General features: G+C 52.1%; 1 long non-coding RNA gene across 1 annotated transcript in view; it reads right to left on the bottom strand.

The window, feature by feature from the left end:
* The window catches only part of LOC137599385 (uncharacterized), a 16,580-nt gene that overhangs the window by 4,721 nt on the left and 1,859 nt on the right, over nt 1–10,000 (bottom strand). Inside the window, exons 3-4 of the long non-coding RNA XR_011036806.1 lie at nt 8,264–8,396; nt 7,614–7,689 (exon numbers count right to left, since the gene is read on the bottom strand). This is a non-coding gene — a long non-coding RNA (uncharacterized lncRNA). The remainder of the gene's footprint in view (nt 1–7,613; nt 7,690–8,263; nt 8,397–10,000) is intronic.

Raw genomic sequence — 10,000 nt, 5'->3', positions numbered from 1 at the left:
CCGCGGAGAGGAAGACGTCTCCACAATTAACTTTGTCGTTCCGTTCAGGTGGAGCCGTCAGCGGTGACGTCCGTCTGTCGGCCTCCATTCATCCCTGTTTTCCCATCATGCACTGGGGCGGCAGCACTGATTAGCCCTCTGACCATTTAATTAATTAGGCTCAGCACTTAATTATGACAAACTGCATTAGCGCGGCAGCGCACCGCGGTGCGGGCGGGTTATGTCCGGTAACAATTTGATTTGAGTGAAAATGGGGTGCGCTGATGGCGGCGGGGGGGTTTATCGAGCGGCGGGGGGGGAGGGGTTTATCGAGCGGAAAGAGACATATGATGAGATTAACAGTAATCAGAGCGGTGGGAATAACTCGTGACCGGCGGGCTGAGAGGGATCAAATTAGGTTTTTCTCTTTTCATTAGCATCAGGCAGGAGGCTAGCGCGGCGGCGTGGTAGCCGCGCGCTAGCCACGCACGTTTGATGCGGAGCTAATCATCCTGTCTACATCGACAGGTGAACGTCGACGACCTTGACTCGGATTTGTCGTTGCAAAGCGGCAACCTTCAGAGAGACGAGGTGCGTCGAGTCGCCACCGCGGTGCTAACGCTAATCCGTTTTTAGGTAGCCGTGAGCACATTTCTTTCTTCGGCATTTATTTTATTAATTTATATGTTGACAAAAGCCGGACGACGTTCTATAAAATTTACCAAAACTTTTTTTTTTTTAAACTTTTACTTATGTTAGCTAATTATTAGCACGCTAGCTGCAAGCTAGCAGAGTCGCCAAGACAGTCAGAAAGAGCGGGAAACAACACTTTTACCAACGTAAGCTAACGTATTAAATTTTCCTGCTGCGCGCTAGCAGACAGATGGGAGGCGGAGCCTTTTGTCAGTGGGCGGAGTTTAACTGTCATTCAGAATTCAGTTTTAACTTATCGCTACGCGTTAGCAGATCATGGCTGGCCTTTGCTGCAGCTACGGCTAATGGACCTGCCGACCTTCGAGCTAAAGCATTTAGCCGTTAGCCGCACAACGACGGCTAACGGCTAACGGCTATGTGAACAGAGATGGGCATGAAGGAGGGAATTCACCGGTGTAATATGCCATGTTTTTGTGTGTGTGTGTGTGTGCGTACGAGCCCCCCCTGCCCACCTCCCCGCCCACCCCCACCCCCCCACATCACAGGTCGGTGACAAAAGGAAACAGATTGGATGGAGGGTCCACCGCGTGCCTGGAGGGAGGGAATAAGGGAGGGGATGGGGGAGGAGGGGGATGAAGGCCAACCCCAGACACACCCATTAACCCGTGACTCCCCCCCCCGACCCCCCAAGTCTGATCCCCTCAGCTCCCTTAGCGCAGATTTAGCGTAGCAGGACCTCCTAACGGGGCGACAATATTAGCTTGATGCTGCCAGAGAGCGATAACATCCTCAACATGACAGCGACCACATGACCCCCGCCGACCAATCAGACGACAGTTTACTGGCAGCTTTGTTTCCATGTTGGATGTGAGACGAGTCCAGACGAGGGAACGAGGAAGGAAGGAAGACATTAAACTCTCTGGGAGTCGTCATGGCGATGAACGACGGATCAGCCCATCCCATTGGATGATGCTCAAGATGATGCTGCACACACACACACACACACACACACACACACACACACACACAGCACAGACACACACACACACACACACACGCACGCACGCACACACACACACACACACACACACACACACACACACACACACACACACACACACACACACACACACACACGCAGGGTCGCTAAACTCACTCGGGTCTCTGTGGATGCATAAATTATTCAAATCAGTCACATGACATCAGCGACGCCATCAGGTGACAAGTGTGGAGTGGGTGTGGTCTCATGCGGCGAACACCCCCCCCACCCCACCCTTGAAGTGTGGTTTGGTCCGTCCCACAGGAACAGAGATCAGACACGTAATCTAGTCGGCTAATTGGCCCCTGATGCTGCTGTACTGTACACACACACACACACACACACACACACACACACACACCTACACACACACACACACACACACACACACACCTACACACACACACACACATACACACACACCTACACACACACGGTGAGACATTGAAATTTCCTTTCCATCAAACCATCACCTTAGCTAACCTTAGCTAGTGCTAGCATCAGAACGGTTATCGTTGCTAGGCAGCAGCATCGGTTGCTATGGATGCCTCTCGTTGGGCGGGGGGGGGGGGCTTGAGGCCAAACAGGAAGTTGAGTTCCAAACTGGAAAACATTGTCTTTTATCACCTTGTCCCTCATTGGACGACGATCAGCCCCCCGATTGGACACCTCAGGTGTCTGCTGTCATGGTAACCATGTTACCTGCCCCCCCCCCTCCCCTGATGGGTCAACATGCTGAGGACAGCAGTTTCAGGACGTCCCGTGAGCGCATGGCTAAACTGGGCTCTATATATATGCAAATCTCACCCCCCCCCATCCAGAGTGTAATTGACCTGATCTATGAGCATTATTGATCGTTGCCGCGGCGATGGCGTGGATGTTTGTGTGACCGCCCAGCGGCTTCAATGAAGTTTTAATGAAGTTAAAAATGAGGGGCGAAGAGCCGGAGGTCACCCGGTGACGGGAACGCGGGGGGGGGGGGGTCAGGTGAGGTTTGAGGACCGGTGGGCCGTCGTCGCCACCTTGGAACGCCGTCTGAATTAAAACGGAGGAAGAAGAGGAAGAGGGGCAAGTTTTCCACTTGATTTGGGGCGTCATACTCTTTTTGGTGTTCTGGTGTTCTAGGGGTCAGTTCAGACTCGCCCTCCTCATGTTACCCCCCCCCTAACCCCCCAGGAGAGGAAGAGAAGGGAGGAGAAAACACCTCATTTTCTCCTCCTCGCTGACAGATATGAATCTCTATTTATTCATCGAGAAAGGCGACTGGGATCCACAGTATGACCAAACGGAGTCACTCGTCCGTCTGATTATCATCATAATGCTCCTGCTGGGGGCCGGAGATGGGGCCCCCCAGCATCGATTTCACAGCCAAATCACACATAAAAGAGGGGGGAAATCCACCGTCTTGTGATCGTGATATCGGGATGGGATGGAGGAGGATTTAGCGGCCGGATGGGAGGCGTGAAGAGGAGAGCGTTTAAATTATGCACCCTTATGTAAATGGTTTGCGTGTGCAGAGGAGACGTGCAGCGACTCACCGTTCAAAGGTGGAGCCGCCGGGGACAAACAGCAGCTTCATCTGCTTAAGTGGGATTAGCATAAATATCTGGTTACACCTGAGGAGGTCCGACGGATGGAAAGTCTCACCGAGAGTCCACGTTCAGGGGGATGAGGTGTGAATGAGGTGTGGATGAGGTGTGAATGAAGTCAGGATGAGGTGTGGATGAGGTGTGAAGGAGGTGTTGATGAAGTCAGGATGAGGTGTTGATGAGGTGTGAATGAGGTGTTGATGAGGTGTGGATGAGGTGTTGATGAGGTGTGGATGAAGTCAGGATGAGGTGTGAATGAGGTGTGAATGAGGTCAGGATGAGGTGTGGATGAGGTGTGGATGAGGTGTTGATGAGGTCAGGATGAGGTGTGGATGAGGTCAGGATGAGGTGTGAATGAGGTCAGGATGAGGTCAGGATGAGGTCAGGATGAGGTCGGGATGAGGTCAGGGTGAGGTGTGAATGAGGTCAGGATGAGGTCAGGATGAGGTCAGGATGAGGTCGGGATGAGGTCAGGGTGAGGTGTGGATGAGGTCAGGATGAGGTCAGGATGAGGTCGGGATGAGGTCAGGATGAGGTATGGATGAGGTGTGAATGAGGTCAGGATGAGGTCAGGATGAGGTGTGAATGAGGTCAGGATGAGGTCAGGATGAGGTCGGGATGAGGTCAGGGTGAGGTGTGGATGAGGTCAGGATGAGGTCAGGATGAGGTCAGGATGAGGTCAGGATGAGGTCAGGATGAGGTGTGAATGAGGTCAGGATGAGGTCAGGATGAGGTCAGGATGAGGTCGGGATGAGGTCAGGGTGAGGTGTGGATGAGGTCAGGATGAGGTCAGGATGAGGTCAGGATGAGGTCAGGATGAGGTGTATTAAAATGTGCTAAAACAATGAAATGATCAAATATTAATTTATCTCCATCAATCAGATATTATGATCAATGTCATCAATAACAAAATTTTATGGTTATTTTTATAAATATAAAAATATTGAATCTTCTTTTACCTGAGCTGTCATTGCTGCAAAGCATTCTGGGACTTTTCTCCACCCTTCTGTGTGTGTGTGTGTGTGTGTGTGTGTGTGTGTGTGTGTGTGTGTGTGTGTGTGTGTGTGTTGTTTATGGAGGTCTGGTCATGTTTCGTCTCTCTGGGACAATCAGGATATTAAGTGTTGAGGAGCGGCGGTGGCGTGGGGGCGGGGCCGGGGGTGGGGAGGGGGCGGGGCAGCGGAGGCGTCACATGTCATTACTCACTCTCTGCATCACAATTAGTGCAAATAGCGCATCACAGGGAAATTATCATCAGTATGATATTAAGAGACTCCGGCTAAACCAATCAGCAGAAAAGTGCTGATTCGCCGCTAACCAAAGGCCACGGAGGAGGCGGCACGGCGAGGTCACGCTGGGGGGGGCGGAGGATATGGGCGGGGTAAAACAGCATGCGATCTGGATCCAGAAACGAACCCGACTCACTGAGTTTAAAGAGTTAAAACCACTTCCTGCGCGTTTTGGCCACTAGGGGGCAGCAGAGAGACCACTACCGAAATTTCAGTCGTGGAGGCTCCGCCCACCTGGAGGTGTGGTTCCGCTCCAGATTTCTACCTGTTACAGGTCAAAAAGCAGCGGGGTCATCATTTCCTCCTCCTCTTCCTCCTCCTCCTCCTCCTCTTCCTCCTCCTCTTCCTCCTCCTCAGTGATGAAGGTTGATTACGGCTGATGTATCGGATTTACGAGGAGCGATCAATAAGTTTTTAGTATCTCCAGTCCGGCGGTTTGAATCGACGCCTCACTTCATAAAAGCCTCTCATCAACTCCAGGAGCTTCTCTGACTTCCTGTTGAGGCGACCAATCAGCTGGTTCCATCCGGTGTTCAGGACGTCATGGGTTGAGGCTCCGCCCCTTTCAACAGGCCCCCCCCGTAGAGACGACGAACCCCATCGGATTGATCGATGATCAGTTCAAAGCTGCAGGATTAAATGAGTGCCGATACTCCTCTTCATCTTCTTCATCATCATCCTCTTTCTCTGCCTCCTCCTCCTCTTCCTCCTCCTCCTCTTCCTCCTCCTCCTCTTCCTCCTCCTCTTCCTCCTCCTCCTCTTCCTCCTCCTCTTCTTCTTCCTTCTCATCTTCCTACTTACCCCTCCTCTTCATCCTCCTCTTCCTCCTCTTCCTCCTTCATTACTCCTCCTCCTCCTCCCCCTTCATTACTCCTCCTCCTCATCTTCCTCTTCCTCCTCTTCCCCCTTCATTACTCCTCCTCTTCCTCTTCCTCCTCCTCTTCCTCCTCCTCTTCCTCCTCTTCCTCCTCCTCCTGCTCCTCCTCCTCCTCTTCCTCCTTCTCCTCTTCCTGCTCCTCCTCCTCCTCCTCCTCCTCCTCCTCCTCCTCCTCCTTATGTAAATCTCCACATTATTATTTGGTCTTTATTTTGCTGACTTGGCTCTGAGGCAAATGAAGTGAGATATACGACTGGTTTTATTGGTGGGGACGATCCAATCCAGAACCATTAACAGAATGGACCACCAAACTGTCTCGTGTGGAGGAGGAAGAGGAGGAGGAGGAGGAGGAGGAAGAGGAGGAGGAAGAGGAGGATATTTTTAGAGCTTAATCACATGTAGGAAAATATAACAACGCGTCAGCCGGACGCTCGGCTGTCCAGATTTCTGCCGCCGCAGCGGGAACGCGACCGGACCCCGGATGCAGAACGCATCCCATAATGACTGCAGTCAACGGCAACCACACACAACAGCTGACAAGTCAGCAAAGACGGCAATTAGGAGCCAATCAGCTGCAGACGTGACGTTAGTCTAGCCCGGATAGCGCCACCGTGTGGCCGGGCAGAGATCACATGACCAGTTGGAGGTCACTGGGAGGTCAACCCAAACCCCTCCTCACCCCCCCCCCCCCCCGTTCAAAAAACAAGCTCATTTAATATAAATTTAGGTTTTTAAATTCACATTTTTCTGTTATTTAATTTTTCCCTGCTCTCGGGGGTCACGGGGGTTTGTAAATTTTCCGCCGAGCTGAAAGAAATCAGGAGAATTCCAAAAAAGAAAAACAAAACAAAAATAAAGTTTAGATTTTAAGGTTCACACCCTGATGCAGATCCAGATTCTAATCCGGATCTAATCCGGATGTGACGTTTACAAAAAGTTTACTTCTGCAAAAATTTCCGTGCTGCGTTCAGGTACGGTCGGGAAAAATGAATGAAATCAGACATTTAGAAGATTGTGCTGCCTTTGTGGAGGATTTTCTAGTTTGGAGTGTGTGTGAGTGTGTGTGTGTGTGTGTGTGTGTGTGTGTGTGTGCTGCCCAGCTCATTTCACAGCTGTATAGGGATTATGTGGTGGGGGGGGTCCGTGTGTGTGTTGGGGGGGTGGGGGTAAGCCGACTCTTTTATCTCATTCAAACATGTTGCTAATTCAGCAGCGAGCGGCTGCCGCGGGAGCCGCCGCCGCCCGGCGCCGCATCATTCTCCCCGCCGTGAATAAACTGCTAGTCCTAATCCCCAATCAGCCGCCGTGACACGGATTATCACCCGCGACAAGCAGGGTGTGTGTGTGTGTGTGTGTGGAGGGAGGGGGGGGGGTGAGGCAGGAGAGGAAGGACAGAGGCCAGAGGAGGAAGTGAAGAGGAGAAGAAAGGGTGATGAAGGAGGAGATAAGAGGGATCAGAGGAGGATGGAGTGATGAAGAGGAGGAGAGAGGAAGAGGATGAGGCTGGAAGAGGAAGAGAGAATGGAAAGGGGGGATGAGTGGAGGTGTGAAGAGGATAGGAGGAAGATAAAAGGAGAGCAGGAACGAGAGGAGGAGGAGGGATGAAGGCGAGGAAGATGAAGGTGATTCCAGGAGGGGATGGAGAGGAGGGGGGGGAGGGGGGATAAAAGAGGATGATGAGAGGAAGAATGGGAACGGGGGATGAAGGGGTGGATGAGAGGATGAGGAGGAGGGAGTGAAGAAGAGGAGCAGCAGAGGAGGCGAGGGACACGACAGGTGAGTCTCTCCCAGCTCACCTGAACGCCTCGCGATGGCATCGCCACGGCGACGGCTTGTGTTGTTGTCATCTCGTGTGTGTTTAGACTGACCCCCCCCCCCCGGGCCTCCGTACACAAACACCCGGGACCCGGCGGCCCCCCAAACGAGACCCCAGGGAGGCCCCGCCCACATCCCCCCCAGAGGCCCCTCCCCTTCCTCCAGGCGTGTTTACTCCTCCGCTAATTGAGAGCTAATTGGTTAAAACACGGGGCTAGCGCCGCGGAGGGAATATCGCTAACAGCCGCCTCCTCCCGCTGGGGATTGTGGGTAACAGAGATGTCACAACGAGTGAGGCTCAAAGCAGACATGAAAACAAACACACACACCCCGCCGATGGAAACGACCAATCAGGTGAAACCGGTTCACACCTGGAAATGGACCCGGATTCTGGTACCGCCTCCTCTGGTCCTGATGCTGAGGGTCACATCCTCCACAAGATGAGTTCTGAAAGTCACCAAAGTAAACCGACATGTCAAAAATGTCTTAATTATTACCCAGAGGCCCCGCCCACCTTAGTCTGTGATGTCTAGAACCGACCAATTACCTCCGTCGGAGCCGATAAATCAACCAATCACATGCATGGGTGTGTTTAATCACAAATTAGTCTAATGCACATCTCCTGCTGTTTGAGGAGCTGCTTTTACTGCTCACACACACACACACACACACATACACACACACACACACACACACACACACACATACACACACACACACACACACACACACACACACAACACACACACACACACAACAGCCCAGCAGGCTAATCTTCCGCCCCATCAGCGCCTTAACGTTATAATTTACTGTGTTCTCCAGCAGGAGGAACCGGCTGCTCACACACACACACACACACACACACACACACGCGCACACACACACACACACACACACACACACACACACACACACACACACACACACACGCGCACACACACACACACACACACACACACACACACACACAGACACACACACACACACACACACGTTGTGGAGGCGAGTAAAACAAACGCACCTAACTCCTCCCGCTACGTTTTCCCATCAGGCTTTGAGTGGAAAATGTTTCCTGATCAAGGACGTCAGCTGACCCTAACCGACCAATCAGGAGGCTGGACAGAGCTTCTTCTTCTTCTTGGTTCCTTGAAGTTCTTGTGCGAGGCCCGATCCATGGGGGGGGGCGATGGAGAGACAAAGGGGGAGACGAGAGGAGGGGGAGGAAACGTCCCGGTCAGCAAACGGCGGGCATCATAAATCAGATTTCCCACAATCCCCTGCGGAGGGGCCCTTCGCTCGGCCTTGTGCGGACACGCTCAGCGGGGCGCGGAGCATCGATTGGCGTCGCCGCGCCGATGCTGACTGCGCCTGGTTCAGGGGGTGAGGGGGCAGAGGGGTGAGGCGGAGGGGTGTGTGTGTGTGTGTGTGTGTGTGTGTGTGTGTGTGTGTGTGTGTGTGTGTGAGGAGGAAGAGGAGGAAGAAATCTGCCTCGGCATCAAACTGAAACAACCCCGACGCAGGCAAACCAAAGGTGTGTGTGTGTTTCTGGGGGAGAATGTGCCGACTCGGGGGGAATTTCCTCCCCCATCAGCACCACACTCACCCCCTTCATCCTCCTCGCTCATCACAATCATCTGCCCACTTGCCCCCCGGGGGGCAAATGGGGCAACTAGACCTACTCTCTGCTGAGATCACACAGCCCGGGGGGGATGGTGGGGGGTTAGCTTCAGCCGTTAGCCTGTTTGAACAGAGCTGATGTCTTATTTAACCAGCCAACAGAGTAATCAGATTACACCGGTAGACACGCCCCCTTTGCTCCGCCTCTTCAGGAAGCTGGAAATTCATTTTTAGAAGTTTTCATGTCATAAAGTAGGAAAAACGATCAGTTAACCTGCTAAATTTAATTTACTAATTTTGCAATTAAATTCTATTAATTTAAATTCAGTTAAAAAAAAATCTACAACTTAAAAAAAAATGTCAAATCAAACATGAAAAATAAATCAAAATAAATAAAATCCAGGTTTAAATGATCCCAAATTCATTTAAATTAAATCACATGGATCCTTTTTTAAGGTGGAATTTTTCTCTCTCTGTAGCCTCTGAGCTAACGGCGTTAGCCGTTTGAGGGTGAAATCGAATGTTTCCTCCACTTCCGGTCATTTCCTGTCTTTACTTCCTGGAAGTGAAAGCATCCAGGAAGTGGAAGTGGAACGTCTGACGCTCTTCATCCTTCTGCTTTCTGCTTTTTGTTGCAAATTAACCATTTTTGTAGAATTTTGCAGAACACATTCCTCTTCCTCCTCTCCCTCCTCTCCCTCCTCTTCCTCCTCTCCCTCCTCTTCCTCCTCTAGATTTCATTACAGAGGAATCCCATGAGCTCCTCTCTGCCCTTCTTCTTCTTCAGGTTAACAACTTTGCTTATCCATGTAAATTCACAGCTTAGTCAAACCGATTCTCCCCCCAGCCGCCGCCCCTCGCCAGCTTTACCCTATCTCTGGCGTTGCCGTGGCGTTGCCGTGGCGATGCGGCGCCGTCCGGCAATGTGAGGCCTGTAAACCTCCTGCAGCAGATAATCTGGATCCTGTGCGTTTGTGTCGTATCCACCGCCGTGTGAAGTGGAGGAGGACACACTTATCTCCCACGGGCAGGACCGAGGAGCTTCACACTGCCCCCCCCCCCCCCCAGCGGTTTCCCCCTGACCCTCCCCTCCCTCAGGGGAGATTTACTCGCCGCTGGCACCGCCGGCGCCTCGCTGGCC

Source organism: Antennarius striatus, chromosome 7 (genome assembly GCF_040054535.1).
Source record: "Antennarius striatus isolate MH-2024 chromosome 7, ASM4005453v1, whole genome shotgun sequence".
Lineage (NCBI taxonomy): Eukaryota > Metazoa > Chordata > Actinopteri > Lophiiformes > Antennariidae > Antennarius > Antennarius striatus.
This window is presented reverse-complemented; position numbering and strand designations above follow the sequence as displayed.